General features: G+C 47.5%; 1 protein-coding gene across 20 annotated transcripts in view; it reads right to left on the bottom strand.

Annotated features, from left to right (window-relative positions):
• TCF7L2 (transcription factor 7 like 2) overlaps window positions 1-15,741 on the bottom strand; it is a 197,184-nt gene that overhangs the window by 105,462 nt on the left and 75,981 nt on the right. The gene's annotated exons all lie outside the window — the stretch shown is intronic.

Here is a 15,741-nt window from a genome sequence, read left to right as displayed (position 1 = left end):
ACTTCCCCTCCAGTTCGTAGACAGGCCCAGGCTGTGTGAAGGGAGGTACAATTGGAGATGGAGGGAAGGCTCATCTTGATCAAATCTCTTCTGTTGGTTCCCTTCTTTGGCCGTGAGTTCATACCTTGTCCTCCTAGAAACCCACAAAGCCTCACTTCCTCAACAGGAACTAACAGCTTCACAAAGGCGTGACAGGCCTCTGAGAGTTTCCTGGGGAAGCCTGGCCGGCACCAGCCTGGGTTTGTGTCTGGGAAGTTGCCCCGCCCTGGCTGTGTCCCTGGTTCCTGATGGAAGCAATAGAACACCTAGAGGTGAGAGTTTCAGTGCTGGAGTCACATCCCCTGCGTTCAAATGCCAGCTTGTCACTTACACCTGTGTGACCTTGGCCATACCATTCCTCCCCTTAGCTAGGTCTCAGTTTCCTCATCTGCAAAATAGGACAGTACCAAGAGCTAATTCATAAGGGTCTGTGAGGACTGAGTCACGTAAATGACTAAGAACAGTAAATTAGTAAAACTAGTAAGTTAGTAGAGCAGTAAAGTTACTGAAACTAGTGAATGCTCAGTAAACCTCCGGTATTATGATTTTGAGTACATCTCTCCATTTCTCAAGGCATCCATTTTTCTTAACAATCACAATGAGGGCTGTATAGCAAATCAAGAGAACTCCGGAGTTCCCTTTCAACATGCCAAGTCCAGGATTCAGTCTGAGATTAAAAGAAAAATCAGGACTAGGAGAGCTATCACGAAAGAACAAGGCACTGGTCCAAATGTGTAATCCTGTTGGAAGTGAGGCTCCAGGAGGGCGCATGACAGAAAGTTCCCCCAGCTCCTTCCCCTGGCTTCTGTTCTGACCTCTGGTATCACACCCCTGGGCCCAACAGGATACCAACAATCCCCACCCTTGGCTGCGTATCCAGCTGATTCCCCGTTGCCAACTTTGAAAACCTTTGGAGGAAATTCACATCGGCATCCAGACACCGGAACACTTGGCCAAACCCAACCCTGCTGGCCTCTGTACGCGGCGCTGGCCACCCCTGCCACCCCAGCCCATTTCCCCACGCCAGTGGCCCACCCTCGCTCTCCTTGACAAACACCCTCTCTGCCCACTCACTTACTCCACACAGATGTCCAAACACGCACTAGCTCACCGTTATGTCCTCTCAACGGGTTATATTTTTCAAATCATGTTCTAAAACTTAACCACAAGGCTGTTGGCACGAGAGCTGTGCTTATGTCTCACATCAGGCCTGGACTCACAGTGCGGAAAATAAATCAGGACAAGAGTCATCACAGGTATGTACCTAAAACAGACCGGATAAATCAGGAGTTGATTTGTTTAAAAAAAAGAAAAGGAGGAGGAGGACTAAGCATTCCAAATTAAATGTGTAGAGGGTATTAAAGTGATCACCCTCTTTGGACACATCTTACTTTTTTATCATGCACCTTGGAATGGTAGAGTGGAAGGAAATGAGAAGACCATTCCCGAAGTCTCATTTTTTAGTAACCGTCAGAAACGTGACTGTGTACACTGCAGACATTCACAGGTGGGAAGCACAAAAGGTGGGTTGAATCTGCACGTCACGCCGGGCCCCTGTCACGTCCTGTAGGACCTATGGACTGTGGACTGCAAGGAGACAGCCCACCCGTGGGAAGAACTAAGAGGAATAAATCAAGACGGCTAAGCCACAGCCAGATCCTACGCCTGGGTTCATTTCCTTGGGCACATTCTCATTCCTGTTTCTGATGACTAATGTTCCTTTCCTACCACTTCATTTGGAACGTGTTTTTAAGTGGCATGTCAGTAAGAATTCCTTCACTGTGCCATCTGACTGGACATCTGACTGGGCGCTGATAGATCCAGTAGGGAGTCTCGACTTGGAGACACTTTCCCCAAAAGTTGATTGCCTAAAGCACAAATGACTGGTGTGATGTGTCTTAAAATTTATGACAGGGGTCTTAACCTAGTCAGGAATCGAGATGGCCTGTAGGGGGAGCTCTCACATCCTATGTCATTGCAAGAGGCCTACGGGAAGGACTCTCTGGTCACTGCAGAGCTCTATGGTTGTAACAGTCCTCCCCTTACCTTCCTCCTCCCCACTGCAAGCTTCTTCCTCTGTCTTTGCCACGTGGATGCCAAGGCTGCAATCCTTTCTTTTTCTGGAATAAATCCTTTTTGGTGAGAGCATACCTCCTTGGCCTTCCTCTATCCTCCTTCCTGTTTGGCCGATATTAATCCATCAATGTAGGAATTCTTTCCCTTGGGCACTAATCTCTCTTAACACAATGATCCAGGCAGATCTCCCCAGCCTACATTCTGGGTGCAAACACTGCACTCTGTTCCAAGACCTTGGAACGGTAGCTGTTGTTTGGAGTTGCAGGCTCTTTCCATGGTAAAGGAAAATGGAAAGTAACTTCAAATAGTAAAGTTGTAATAATCAATAAATCAAACAGAAATAAACACCCGTATGCTCATTTTGCCACCAACTGTCCATGATAAGAAAGTAGTAACACTCCTACAACGTGTTAGCAAGGAGGGATCACTGGGGTTGCAATGGCACCTCCTTTGTATGTAGGTTATCATCACATTTTTCAACAAAAAGGACAGGACTTCATACCATCAATTAACTAGTTGTTTCTGAATAGCCGTAAGGCACAGTAAGAAGAGAGCTTTAGGGCAAAGATGGGGATGTTAGGTAGCAGGCAGAAGAGAAAACTCGGAAGAAATGAAAAATATGAAAACAGGAATTTCATGAAAATACCTAAAGTTCATTTTCAAAATTCCCCGTGACCACAGGAGGAAACCATGGAAACTGCTTGTTTTTTCACACAACCTCTCTCTAAAAGTTGTTGGTAGGAGAAGAGTGGGCACAGTGTGGCCCCCTCTGAAAGCAATTCTCAGATCGGCACAAATCAACCCATTTGTACAGAAGGGCAGGTGTGTTCTGCTCACGTGGGTCCCTAGTGACATCGTAGAAGAAGAATCAGTTCACAGTCCAACATTTTTAATTCAGAAGAACAACATTTTGATTAAGACATAGAAAACAGTTCTTGGTTGACGTGACAGAAAACCACCTCCAACTAGCGGGCTTCCTAATAGGACGGTCCAGGAATGTGAGGCTGGCTACGCAGAATTAAATGGTGTCATCCAGACACTCCTCCCACACACGCCTTCATCTGCAAACGTGCGCCCTCCGTGCCGTGGGACACGCGCCTGCATGCTTGTATGTGTGTCAGAGTAGCTGCAAGGAGCCACAGATTTAGATCTTCTCTTCCTGGTGAAGATGGGTAAGTACCTTTGCGTAAATCACATGCCTGCCCCTTGCCCAATCACATGCCTCCCAGGACCAGGAGAACAGGGCAAAGGTAGTTCCCCACAGTTAGGAGGGGGAGAAGAATTCTATGAGCAGGGGGAAATGATGTAGAGATAAATGTCTTCTTTGGAGCTCTACTCTTTTGAACATTTGTTTTTTTCTATGTACTGGGAAGTCAGCGTGTCAGTGTTATTCTCAATACCTGAAAACAACCTGCTAATTTAAGAGGAAAGCATGAGAAAGATACCAATACGTGCTTTGTGGGAGGGGGGTGGGAAGGGGCTTGAGGGAAAAATGAAGGAAAAATGCTTGGATTCTAAAAATGGAAATGGTTTCTATCAGTCAAACTTACTAATTCGATCTCTGACAATGTCTTGCCTTGGTCGTGGCAATTACGGGTTCCAGACATTCCTTCATTTATAGGTTTTGGCGGAAGGGGGCTGCTACCGCTTTCCAAAAAGATGTTTTTTTCCTGAGTTTCAACTGAATCATCCCGAAGGTTAGCTCAGGGAGCCCTTCTGCCCAGCCCTGCTCCCCTTCTGTTACTGAGACACTTTTATTAGATTTTATGTTCTACCTCCACCCATCAAGGTTGGCTTCTTCCTTGAGTCTGCAAGGGTTGGGAAACAAACACGTCTCTTAGAATCTGACGTGTGTCCCTGAGTCAGGCCTAAATTCAGGAGCATTAGAAGGAAAAGAGTGGGAGGTGGGGGTCCAAAGACGGGTCTTGAAAATGGGACCATGACATGGCCTCTGGGAGTCATGGGGTGGTTTAGTCCTAAGCTTTGTAGGATGGGCTTTCCTTCCCTCCTTCATCAGCATTTTTAAAAAATATTTTATTTTATTGGTTTTAGAGAGAGAAGAAGAGAAAGGGATAGAGAAATAGAAACATTGATAGGCTGCCTCCTACACACCCCCTACTGGGGACTGAGCGCACAACCCAGGCATGTGCCCTAACTAGAATCAAACTGGTGACTTCTTGGTTCATGGGTCAACGCTCAACCACGGAGCACACGGGCCTGGCCTTCTTCAGCCTTTTTAAACCCTTGCTAGTTTCTTTACCCCAGCACCTGAGCAACACAGACAGTGTCCCAGGGAGGGAAACAGGCAGCTCGTGCCCTGGGAGCAGGACGAACAAGAGGCCTTTGGTCCACTGCACTTGGGCACATGGGGACCCAGCGCATTCAAGGCTCTTCCACAGCCTGAGGGATGCACTTAATCGCTGCCCGGACCTACCCGCGATGCAGGCTCTGGCTGGAAAACAGATTGCATCACACTGCTCAGCGTTCTTCACGAGCTTCTCATCGCAGACAAGCCACGGCTGGACAGACAGCACGCTTTTGGGGACGGGCGGGGCTCAGATTCATCTGGGTCCCACTGGGGGTGTGACCAAGACATCTGCCACATGCTACTGCACTAGCAAAGGACTGATGGACCAGGGATCGCTCAGCCGACGTGTTCTCCTGTGGCGCCCTGCCCCTCCCTCCTCCAGCCAACACAATGGATCTTCAAATCTCAAAGTCACACCTTTCAATGAGGTGACAGGGCCAAGTGCTCTCTGGGTCTCTTTCAAAAGACAAAATCTAGCCCTCGCTGGTTTTGCTCAGTGGTTAAAGCATCAGCACGTGGACTGAAGGGTCCCGGGTTCAAATACAGTCAAGGGCACCTACCTCGGTTGCAGGCTCAATCCCTAGCCCTGGTCAGGGCCTGTGTGGGAGGCAACCAATCAACGTGACTCTCACGGTGATGTTTCTCTCTGTGTGTCTCTCCCTCCCTTCCACTCTCTCTAAAAATCAATGGAAAAATATCCTCGGGGGACGATTAATAACAACAAAAGAAGACAAAGTCTATCCTGCAGAGTTTCAGTAGAGGAATGTGATATGATCTGGCTAAGGGTTTAAAAGGCCATGTCAAGTGTGGGAATAACCTTAGGGACCAAGGATGGAAGATGGGAAGTGGCAAGGGTGGGAGGTGTGGAGACCTGTGGAGACACTCCGGCAACATCCAAGTGAGAGGTGAGAGCAGACTGGACTCCAGAGGTAAGCATGGAGGGGGTGGAAAGTGGTCAGATTCCACACACACTGGGAAGGCAGAGCTAATAGGACACGTGAGGCTGATGGACTGCATGTGGGGGTGAGAGAAAGAGGAGTGAAGATGATGCAAGGTTCGGGACCTGTGCCACAATGAATGGCGTTCACCTTTCTGTCAGGTTCAGCTCTGGGGTAACAGGTTCGGTGGTGGGGAAGGGGTGGAAATAGCAATTCTGAACCTGGACATGTTATGTCTATTTGGTTTCCAACACAAAGTGGAATCTGACTCTGAGGGGAAAGCATGGGGCTGGAGCAGAGACCTGAATAATGGCCTGAAGATGCATTCCTACACGTGGGATCCCGGGCAAGCAGCTAACTCACTGTATTTTCACATCCTAATATGCAAAATGACATAACAACGAACTTTCCCAGCCAGACCCTCTAGGCTCCCTCCCTTCCGAACCCAGCGTATTCCCAGGGACAATTCTGAAATTCAGGTGTCCCCATCGTATTAATTTACCCAAAGGAGTGAAAATCTGAACCACAAGACGTGAACAAACCAATCACCAAAACACTTCCTGAAATATACCCACTTCCCATAATAAATAATCCAGGGCTTATTTCCCAACTGGCCAGTCTCTTAAAAAGCTCAGTCACCCCTGCCAAAGCCGGTTTGGCTCAGTGGATAGAGCGTCAGCCTGTGGACTGAAGGGTCCCGGGGTTCGGTTCCGGTCAAGGGCATGTGCCTGGGTTGCGGGCGCATCCCCAGTGGGGGATGTGCAGGAGGCAGTTGATCGATGTTTCTCTCTCGTCGATGTTTCTGACTCTCTCTCTCCCTTCCTCTCTGTAGAAGATCAATAAAATATATTAAAAAAAAAACAAAAAACTCAGTCACCCCATCCCAGGATCCCCAAGAAACGGTCAGTTTAAACGAAGATTGTAAAGCAACAGACATCCTACGAGCCTGACCCTCTGGTATAAGACATCAGATAAATGCTAGCTAACCACGTTCCACGTCAACGCCACTCTGGCGATTAGAGGCGCTCCTCTCCGACATGGAATGCATGAGGGTGGGTTATCAAGTTACTGGCAAGCCTTGCACAGTGTCATACCGAAATTACGTTTCCCCAAAGCATGCTACCACCTCACGGGGAAAGCAGACCTGCGGGCCAGCCCTGTGCTCACCGGGACGATTCTGAGCATGCGAAGGTAACAATGAAGCACACTCATGCCAGACTAATCAACTCCAGTCCCTCACCAGAAACTGGTTTTCTGCTTAATTAGCAAAGCACCACAATAGGTAGGGAGAAAGCCACATGCAAAGACATAAACCATGGGGCCCCTTGGCTTGGAGAAATGGACAGTCTGGTTGGAGAGACAAGCCCCATACGCAGAGTTAATCAGCAAGACAGAAACGACAGCAGGACAGGATGGCTGCCAAAGGCACACTTCTGTTTTATTTACTGGAAAAATAAACATGGGCAAAACCATGAGTTGAGCTCTAAGTCGATCCATGTTAATTTAAAACAGGCTCCCATGCTTGGTAAACAGAGCAGGTGCTGAAACTAAAACAATTTTCCGAAGTTTGTTCCAATCTTGTCCCTGCGAGGCTGGAGAAGAGCTCCTCACTCGCTCGCTCTAGGACGCCTCCTTATAAAGGTGCCATCACCCAGAGGAATCAAGAACTTGCCCTGCCCTGGCCGATTTGGCTCAGTGGATAGAGCATCGGCCTGTGGACTGAAGGGTCCCGGGTTCAATTCGGGTCAAGTGTACATGCAGGGGTTATGGGCTCGATTCCCAGTAGGGGGTGTGCAGAAGGCAGCTGATCACTGATCTCATCATTAATGTTTCTATCTCTCTCTCCATCTCTCTTCCTCTCTGAAATCAATAAAAATATATTTAAAATGTCTCAAAAAGAAAGGTCTTTCCCTAAAGAAACCAACTGTCTGCATGACCCAGGGTTTCCCCAACCCGATTTTAGGGTTTTTCCAGTAACCCACCAACATTAGGTGAGACAACTGTCAGGAAACGTTGGCCCAGAGTGCCAGACTTTTTCCCAAGCACAAGACACAGCGCTGAGACCAACTGGAGGCTACCCGCCTGCCCACACTTTCTGTGGGTTGATCTTAAACACAGCAACAATTGGCATGTTTGAAAACTAGGTAGATTTTCCCAAAAACATCACCGAGTCATATTCCTGAGCAAGGTCACACGCAGCACCAAAGAAATAACATCTGTACAATAACCGGCCATTAAAGGAAGGGATATTAAAACTAAAGACACCCTACAATTAGTTGAGGTTATAAAAGTATTCTCCAAGAATTCTACAGCCGCCCTCCGTGCTGCATGTATTGAGAATTACTCTGTGAGGCGTCTAAAAAGGATACATGTAATTCTGAAAAAAATCACAAGAACATCAGCTGACTTTAAAACCTACTAATCATTTACGAGCAATCCTTTGGGTTGTGTGTTTTGAAGGTGAACGGCCTGGGGACGTTTCAGTGGTTCTCAACCTTCCTAATGCTGCGACGCTTTAATACAGGTCCTCATGTTGTGGTGACCCCCAATTTCATTGTTACAAATTGAACATAATTAAAGCATAGTGATTAATCACAAAAACAATATGTAATTATATATGTGTTTTCCGATGGTCTTAGGTGACCCCTGTGAAAGAGTCGTTCAACCCCCAAAGGGGTCGCGACCCACAGGTTGAGAACTGCTGCTTTAGATGGTGGGATGCTCGGGTCTCCTCTCTGCAGCTCGGTGGAGTTTAACATCCCAGACACAAGAAAGTCACTCCCATTGTGGTAAGTCTAACTCTCACACAATCGCGACAGTTATAGAAATGGGAGACCTTGCAGGATGATCCTTTGTGGCTCTTTATCGGGACATGTGTGTAAGTGTTGTCCTCTTGCTTTCCTTCCTAGGAATCTATCCTAAGAAAATACTTAAAGGGGAGGGGACCACAGAGAGGTTCATCACAGGATTCGTTAGAATGGCAGAAACAAAAGGAGACCCTCTAAACGCCCAACAACAGGGCATGGAGTAAGCAAACTGGGGTGTATATACTATGGCTGTTATGTGGTCAAAAACCCTTAAGGATTTTAATGACATGGGGGAGGTGCTTATTCACGGCATCACTTTTCATTCTAAATAAATGCAGGGCTGGAAATACTGAGCGCGACGATGAGCTCAAAGATGTTAAAAACAAATATAAATATTAGTACACGAGAGGGACAAGTCTAAAGAAAATATACCCAACATACCAAGTGACTTCTGAATGGCAAAATTATGGCCTAGTTCCCACACTGCCCACAACGAACATACATGTTACGCATGAGGAAAGCTACATTTAAAAAGGAATTTCCCTTAATTTAGAGGAAGGATTTGCAATCGAAAATGAGCAGTTCGCACCCTTCCACAGTTTCAGATCAGTCACTGAAGATACGCACTTACAATTGGGGATGACTGTGAAGCGACGACTCACCAATGAGGGAGGGAGTCTCGCCCTCAAAATTCAAGATGGGTACATGGGAGGCATGAGCGGAACGGAGAATAAAACAGATCAAGGGGTGCATGTTTCAAAGAGAGGGATCTCATCGCAGTAGAAAGGCAGGACCTCCCTAGAGCCCATATTACACCAAAGGACACGGAAGACATGAGCATGTATCTCTCTATCCAGGAACAGCCTGTGTGGACCACCCACGACTTCTGAGCAGGGGCTTAAACAGCAGGAGGGACGGCGGTGGGTGACTGACTTGTGATCTCACGGTTGCAAAACTCCTTGTGATTCTCATCTGAAGCGACAGAGCCGCGTTTACACAATCTTTCTTGGTAGCGTGTCCTCCATCGCCATGGTGGTCGGACGCCACACCACGGACCCAAACCTCAAGAACGTCAGGATTCCTCACTGTACTTTCTGGAAGCAGAGAAGGACACTCGGGCCTTTAACGATAGACTCGTACATCTTGGGGTTCACTGCCCTCTCTCCCTTCAGAGCACCCCTGATCCGAACCCCTACTTCCCACCTGGTTGCCGGCTTCTGAGTGTTCGAGACGCACAGGTCTCCTTATAATGACGCAGCTGTGTGGTGCTCGCCGGCTTGTTTATACCCTCAGACAAAGTACTCACCACCCTTACCATGGTTCTGTCTGTGAAATGGGAAAGTTCTGACTCAGCCGCTGCTGGGAAATGCGTGCCAAATATTCTAGAAAGTCTGGTTGAGTCATCGCTAACGGGGGGGAGAAGGGGGACAAACCAGGGGAAAGTGTACACGCAGAGGAGAGAGTGAAGAGAGCGCACAGGGAAAAGCGTTTAGGAAATGGGCGCAGGTCCCCACGGCCACACCCCCCACATTCACCTGTCCCTCCCTTCCTACAGTGTGCCCTCAGTCCTCTGCAGCAGCCACACCAGAGACCAAATCCCCGAGCAACCCCGTGCCTCCCTCTCCAGCGAGGCCAGCAGGTGTCTGAGCCCTGCCACCCTGGCCAGCGGGGGCAGGGGCGCCCCCCACAGCCCTCAGCATCCCACACTGGGCCCATTTACTTGTGTCTTTGGGGCTGGGGGGCTGGGGGCAGGGGGTTAAGAGCTGGCATGCCCTGGGCCAGGCTGCCTTCTGTCACATCCTGACTCCCACAACTGGACAAATACTTCACCTCCCGGTGCCAAGTTCCCCCTCTGTAAAGTGGGGATAATTATCACCTATAAAGCACCGAGAACCAAGCCTGGCACACGGGACGTGCTACAGGCTTATTTGCTATTGTGGTTATCATCATCCATCACTGACTCCACCTATTGCCCTACTGCTTCGGGGGCTCATGAACCCCAGTATCTCAGTCTCTCAAAAAGACAGCTCTTAAACGGGATACACATTTTTCCAAAGAAGGTACATGAAATGTACCAACAGGTCGATGGGATGGTACTCAACATCACTAATCATCGGGGGAATGCACATCCAAACCACAATGAATTAACACCTCCCACCTGTTAGAAGGGCTATCCTCAAAATACAAGCGATAACGCGCCAACAGGATGCGGAAAAAAGGGAACCCTTTGCACTACTGAGGGGAGTGTAAATTGGTGCAGCCACTGTGGACAACAATATGGAGATTCTTCAAAAAATTAAACATAGAACTACCATACGATCCAGCAAACCTACGTCTGGGTATATAGCCAAAGGAAATGAAAACAGGATCTCCAAGAGTTATCTGAACTGCCATGTAATTGCAGCATTATCCACAACAGCCAAGACCTGGAAACAGCCTAAGTGTCCATCAACAGATAAACAGATGAAGAAAACGTGGTGTGTGTTTATATGTACACAACAGACTATTCTTCATATTCAACCATGAGAAAGAAATCCTGCCATGTGACATGAATGGACCTTAAAGGCATTGTGCTAAGTGAAATAAGTTAGGCAGAGAAAGACAAATAGTGATATTCCTTCTATGCAGAATCTGAAAGAGCTGAATTCACAGAAGTATGGAGTAGACTGCTGGTTACCAGGGGCTGGGAGTTGGGGAAAATAGGGAGATATTGATCAGAGGGTACAAGTTTCCAGTTAAAACATGAGTTAAGTTCTGGAGATCTAATGTAGAGAATGGTGGCTATAATGATAAACTTGAAAGGTGCTAAGAAAGCAGATCTTAAATGTTCTCACCACCCCAAAAATGGTACCTATGTTGCGTGACCGGGGCTTTAGCTGACACTATGATGGCAATCATTTTACAATAAGTGTATCAGGTCAACACACTGCATACCTTACACTTATACAATGTTATATGTCAATTACATATCAATAAAGCTGGAATGAATAAGTAGTGTTTTAAAAACCTCTCCCACTGCAAACCTGCTCCCCTCCAATATTCCCCATTCAGTGAATGGCATTCTCCAGCCACCTCTGACTCCCCTTTCTCCCTCAACACCAATATCTAAGCCATCAGCAAGTTCTGTTGATGTCCCCTCCAGATCTGTCTGCTTTCACCATCCCTGCTGCCATCAGCTTCACACAAGCCAAACCCCCCAACGATTCCCCACAATGGTGGGCTAAACACCAAGACCTCACCATAGCCCCCCCAGGCCACTCTCCCTGCACCCTCAGGACCTGCCACTGTAGCTGGCTTCCTGCTTCTCTCACAGCCAAGTTTTGTTCTGTGTGTTTTTTTTCCTCCTGAGGCCTCTGTCCATGTATTTTCCTTCTGCCTGGAATGTTCTGCCACTTTCCACGCCTTCTCTCAGACCTTCGCCTGGCCAACTCCATGGAAGCCTTCAAATGTCATTTTAAATGCCATTTCCCCAGAGGGCCTTTCCCAGCCTGTACTCCTCACCAATTTCTCAGTCTGAGTGCCTTCTCCCTGGCCAGACCCGCTGGCACCCGGGACTCCTCAGGGCACCTGGAACAATGACTCCCACCTGGCAGGTAGGGGTTACTAGGGTCTTGCTGGGCCTCGGCTCGCAACAGGGCTTCCTGGCACACCCCCTGCCAACAGCATCCGGCAGAAGAGCAGCCCCTCGACACACCCGCATGTACTGGATCGTGAAGAGGATGCTCTCAGGGTCGCTTTTTGTTGTTAACTAGGAGTAAGCCTCCCCACGCCCTGAACTCCTCAGAAACCAACAGCAGAAGGCCCGCCACGCCCCCCGAGCTGACTTGAAAATGCTCCCCACGCAGACAGCGGGGGCTCGTCTGAAGTTCTGACCATCACGCCACATCCCATCGAGAGTTTTGCGCTCGCTTTCAGCGTTTACGCAAGAACAACAACAACAAAAAATTCACGGCACAGCCTGGAGGGCTTTGCTCCTTGGGGCTCAGACGGCTTTCTCACCCCACACCCCGGTGCTCATCACCCCGCAAGACACCCGAGACCTAGAGCCGCTGAGAAATGTGCCCTAAGGTGGACTCCACCTCCGCGTCAAAAGGAAACCCCCAAGACAACGTGGTGGGAACTTCTGAAGCCTTTCGCCGTTTTGTAAGATACACGCTGTACCAAAACACCACCATTTGGGGTTCAGGATCTTTTTCTGCCGGGTACAAAGGAAGTGAAATGAAAGCCTTGGTACAAAGACACCGGGGGTGGCGTCCAGGGAGCAGCCTGGAACCCCTCTGTTTACCGGCCCTGGAGGCAGCCCGGCCAAGACTCGGGCTCAACCGCTTACACAAACCAGCTGCCTGGCACTCATTGTCGACAAAACAATTTTAAATATAAATTGAAAAACACCACAGGGAAGGAAACATGAGCTACTTCTGTGAATGAGAAAATAGGACGGGAGGTTGTGGGGGAGAACCTGGCTCTTATGGGTGGTATCTTGGAGACTTTTAGGAAATAGATGAATTGGGGGGGGGGGGGGGTAGGGAAAATGGAGAAGAGAGAGATGGGTTTGTGTGTAAATTCCTATTTTTTGGCTAGCCCCCCACCCCAAATTCAAAACATCATCCTTGAAGGTAAATTATAATTATAACAAACAAGATGGTGTAGCCATTATAGGAACTAAAGTTCATAGGGCTTGCTTCTAAATTTAAATACTATTTAATCAATTGAACTCCACTTGTTGAGAATGTTTATTCTATACATCAATATTTTGTAATGTGGTAATCCACATACCACATGAAAAAAAAAAAAATCCAGTCCGACTAAAATATTCAGACAAAATACTTTTGGCTCCCATGTGAGAATTCTGCCCCAAATATGGACCGGGGAAAAGTTACTTTCTTAGCAGACTGCGACAGTGACAGTCTCCAGTGATTACTAACAAACACTGAACGCTTCTCTACTTTCAAAAGAAAACATTAGAAATCATTATGAAACTGGTTGGCCCAGAAATCACAATAACTTCCAATTTCACAGAAATTAGAAAGCAATCCTTGGACAACTATTTTGAAACACGTCTTATGAAACGCTGTGATGTGACAACATCTCCTTTAAAAAAATGAAAAATAAAATGTGAGGAAGAGCCCAGTGTCTGGGTGAAACTGGCCATTCATCAGTGCATCTCCGCATGGACCACAGTCTCTGGCCAGCGCTGAGCCAAATGACACATCATCAGCCATGATGCAGAGGGACCCCTTTATCCACACAGGCATCCTGTACCTGCCAAGCCAGTTCCGGTCGGCACATCACCCTATGTCCAATGAAAATGCAATGAGAAATGTAGTCCCCAAGGTGTATGACTCCTCAGTCCCCAAAACTGTATGTGGCCAACAATCTCCAGCCTTGTTCCACCTACTTTCCATCTCCCTCCACTAATACCCCCTCCCCCCAGCCCCCCCTCCCCCCCCAGCGCCCAACACCCCTCCGCCTCTCCCCTTGGTGTCAGGTGAAGATTGCAGAAATGCACAATTACAGGGCTGACTCATATAACCAGTCAGCTGCCACAAGCATTAAGTATTTCACAAGTTTGGTTTCCTATTGTCCAAGCTATGGCTTTTCTCCTCTCTCCAGCTCCCAGAGCCCACCCCTCCACCACCCACCCAAACCCCCCACACCAGGGCCCTTCCCCAGGGCAGGGCCCCAGGAATGGAGCAGAAAGCACAACAGCTACTGCTACAGCTGCCACCTGGGGCCCCTTTGGACAAGGGTCTCCATCTCAAGGGTGGTGTTCTCCCAAGTGGTTGCCATGGTAAACATGCCTTCGACTAAACAGCAGAGGGAAAAAACAAAACCCTAACTCCTCTGGCTGCATTCCTCACCAAAACCCACAGGGGCTCCCAGAAAAAAATATGGTTTAACCACTGTTCAGGGTAGTTCATTCTGCAAATGAAAATATAAGGTGCTCAAGGCCGACTGGTGGCATCTGTTCTTATGGGGTTTAGGAGGCAGGTGTTAGAGAGGACAGTCACCCACCCCTCTCCCAATGGCCAAAACCCCACTCCTGCTCACCAGCGTGGCCCGTGGACCTCCCGGACATACCTATGAGGTGCGGTGTTCACTCTGAACCACTTCTAAGAATTACAGCTTCTCTCCACATTCAAAGAGAGAAGAGTCCTCCAAGGGATTTTAAAGATAATATCCTATCTCTGCACATAAAAAAAAACAATGTGGGCGAGTCCCGCACCAAGCATTTCCAAAAGCAGAGAAATAAATGGCAAAGCCTAGACCCACACTGGGAAATTCGGGGTGGCAGGAAATGTGGAATGGGTGGGCTTCCTCATATCCCCTCGAGGACTCGGACCATCACACTTCTGTAAAATCTTGGGGCGTTGTTACCACACGGTTTGACATGGCACCCCGTTTCCTAGGAGAAAGCTGCGTCGGAACCCTGAGCCAACCACTTCTTTGCACCAATGACTCCGTCCCTGATGATGACACGATGGAGAGGGAGCAAAACAGAACCAGCCACGGGAAGTGAAGGTCTCTCCCTTAGGAGAGGACGTTCCACAAGGCCCCGGGAAGGGAGCACAGGCGGGTCCAGCCCTCGCTCTGGCCACTAGCACAGCGTGTGACATTGGGCAAGTCACTTAAGGCATCTCTGGGCCTGTTTCCTTTTCTGAGAGCAGGTTGGGCCTACCTGAGCGCTAAGGTCACTTCCAGCCCTGAAATCTTGGCATCATAAGAGCATGTGTAATTAGGAGCATCCATTTTATTGTGGGGTAGAGGAAGGAGGAAGTTTCTGGAGAATGTCAATCTTTTCTACATGCCTTATTGATAAGAAAAATTCCTAAGACATTTTCACAAACAATGACCCAAGATGTGGCTTTATGGAAATAAATTATTTTCTGATAGATATACACATACATCCACATATATATTTGATATTCCTATAACAGAGGCAAATTCATTAAATAATATATTCTCAATTACAGCAAGCTACAAAATAAGGAGGCAGTTGACCTGAATTCTGACACAATGCATCCGAGATCTTTCTACTTAAATAAATCATTTTGCCATTTTTAGAAATTACAAGTAACACGGAGGCAAAATATATTAATGGGTAACATTTTGTGATACTTAAATAAAAAATAAATGAATTGTTCCGTGCTTTGCATAATTCTACCTGTCATAAAATTGTTATAAAAGTGTCTTCCATTCATTATTTCGAAAGTATAAAGTCCAGCTCATGACATAAATCTAAAAGAGAGAATATCCTAATATGGCTGAGCTATCTTCTCAAGAGGTTAATTTATAAATTCCACTTTCCGAACCTACAAAATCCTTAGAAAGTGCATTAAAAATATATGTAGACACACAGGGTATGGTGTAGTCTCTTAGTACTACAAACAAATGGCTCCTGTATTAATTAAACCCTGTGCTTTCAAAGCCATGGATGTACAGGTTAAATTTAATTTAAGCCTTTCTAAGTTCATTTCTAAGTTCAATCAATCATCCCAGAAGACATTTTTCTGATGTTAGTGTAGAGTGTTTCTTTCCAACAATTAAGATAAATTGGGGGGTAAGGGGCTGG

The sequence above is a fragment of the Myotis nattereri genome (genome assembly GCF_964212035.1).
Source record: "Myotis nattereri genome assembly, chromosome: 13".
Classification (NCBI taxonomy): domain Eukaryota; kingdom Metazoa; phylum Chordata; class Mammalia; order Chiroptera; family Vespertilionidae; genus Myotis; species Myotis nattereri.
Note: the sequence above shows the minus strand (reverse complement) of the source record. Positions and strands in the feature narration are given on the sequence as shown.